Here is a 2,510-nt window from a genome sequence, read left to right as displayed (position 1 = left end):
TGAAACAGCAAAAAGAAATAAACAACAAAGGCAAAACAAACAACCCCCCCAAACACCCAACTTTATAATGAATTCTTCTCCAGTCTCATCAATAACCTATTTGTGCCCATACAACTGCCTTGCCCCCAATGCTGTGTGTGGCAAGAGAAATTCTATTCACTTCCTAAGTTGCTGAAGGGAGAGAGTCAGCACTGGTAGCAGTTTAGAGCTCAGGGAACAAAATCGAGCAGAGATTCTCTTTCCCTAGTGAGGGAGAGAAAATGAAACCATCCAGTAATGGACCCAACCTGACCTGAGCAAGAAGAGAATGAACGGATTACCAGAGCAAGCTGAATGATTCTGGGGTGGGGGTGGAGAGTGAGGGGAGAGAAGAAGTGAGATTGAGGTGCTGGGCGTGCAAAGACAAAAAAACAGAACCCAAACCAGTACCTGCACCCAAGTAGCTTATATTTATATGGGGATGGAGGAAGAGGGGAGGAGCAGATAAGAAGTTCACTGAAATAAATACAAAATAGATACAAAGCATTTGGGACAAAGGCTCTAGCACCTGGGGAAATCCAAATGGGCTTCCTGTGGGGGAGTTTAAAGGCGTCATTAGTGGGGTTTTGAAGGTAGCTAGGTATATGAGGTAGAAGTGAGGAAGGAGTTCATTCCCAGAACAGGGAAGTCAGTGCAAATGCATGGAGATGGGAGATGGAATTTCATGAATAGGGAATGGTAAGCAATTGTGTGGAAGATGGATTAAAAGTGCCTAAGTGTCCATCTAGTCCAAATTCACATTGTTTAAATAGGAAAGCTATATGTTAGGTGACTTGCCCAGGGTCACATAACTAGTAAGATCTGTAACTTGAATCCAGGTTTTTCCCAACTCGGTTCTAGCACTCTTTCCACTAATACTCATTTCAGGATGGGTTTCATCATTTGAATTTCTCTTGTGCTGGCTACTTCTCCATCTCCATCCCTCTGCCTCTTCTGAAGATGGTGGTGTCATTTAATAGCACATTGCCCTCCCCTGATCTCACTGGGGAACAGAGTAGGGCAGTGCTGGAGGCAGCTGAACATGTCCTTGCCTGCTTGTCACAAATGTAAGTGTTCAGTGAGGTCAGAGAAAGAGAAGCCTTCTTGTTTGGGGGCAGAGGAGAATGTATTTTGAGAAGATTTTTAAAGGTAGGGCTCTTGACTTTGAATACCCATTAGTTGTCCATCAGTCTGGGCTGGGTGCAGAGTTGAGCCAGTGATCAGGTTATTAAAGTGATTTTCCTAAAAGACAAATGTTCTGTCATCCTCTACTCAATAAACATCAGTGGTTTTCCATTGTTTCTAGGAGCTCTATGTGGCATTCAAAACCCTTCCTACTCGAGTCCCCTCCTACCTTTCCAGTGTTCTTATACTTTACTTTCCACCATGGACTCGTCATTCCAGTGACATTGACTTCCTGGCTGTGCTCCACAAACAAAACCTTTCATCTCTTGGCTCTGGACATTCTCTCTGGCTCTTCCCATGCCTGGAATATTCTCCCATCTCCATTCTGTTATTGACCTCCTTGGCTTCCTTTAAATCCCAACTAAGACTTCACCTTTCCTTTTCCCACCCATCAATTCCTGTGTCTTCATTCGGTTAAATTTTCTATTTATCCTGTCTGATTGCTTTGTGTGTTTTTATTTGTGCGTTGCCTCTCCCATTAGATTGGAAGATTCATGAGGGCAGGGACTGTCTTTTGCATCTTTTTGTATCCCCAGTGCTTAACACAGTATCTGGCACATGTGCTTAATAAGTATTTATTGAGTTAAATTGAACTGAAGCTTTTCCAGGGATGCCAAAGCAGTTGTTTTGAATGTTGTTGAGATGGGATTTGCCCAACTGACAAATTAATGGTCCTCTTACATAGACCTGACCTTGTCTCTTCCTCCTTTTAAAAACTTTTTAAAATGTTTATTTATTTTTAGTTTTCAACATTCATTTCCACATAAATTTTGAGTTCCAAATTTTCTCCCCATCTCTCCCCTCCCCCACCCCCAAACACCGTGCATTCTGATTACCCCTTCCCCCAATCTGCCCTCCCTTCTATCACACCCCTACCTTCCCTTATCTTCTCTCTTTTCTTGTAGAGCAAGATAGATTTCCATACCTCATTACCTGTATTTCTTATTTCCCAGTTGCATGCAAAAACAATTCTCAATATTCGTTCTTAAAACTTTGAGTTCCAACTTATCTCCCTTCTTCCCTCCGCACTCATCTTCACTGAGAAGGCAAGCAATTCAATATAGGCTATATATGTGTAGCTTTGCAAAAGACTTCCATAATAGTCCTGTTGTGTAAGACTAGCTATATTTCCTTCCATCCTATTCTGTCCCCCATTTATTCTATTCTCTCTTTTGACATTGTCCCTCCCTAAAAATGTTAACTTCTAATTACTCCCTCCTCCCATTTGCCCTCCCTTCTATCATCCCCCCTCCCCACTTATCCCCTTCTCCCCTACTTTCCTGTAGTGTAAGATAGAATTTCATAGA

The sequence above is a fragment of the Notamacropus eugenii genome, chromosome 5 (genome assembly GCF_028372415.1).
Source record: "Notamacropus eugenii isolate mMacEug1 chromosome 5, mMacEug1.pri_v2, whole genome shotgun sequence".
Lineage (NCBI taxonomy): Eukaryota > Metazoa > Chordata > Mammalia > Diprotodontia > Macropodidae > Notamacropus > Notamacropus eugenii.
Note: the sequence above shows the minus strand (reverse complement) of the source record.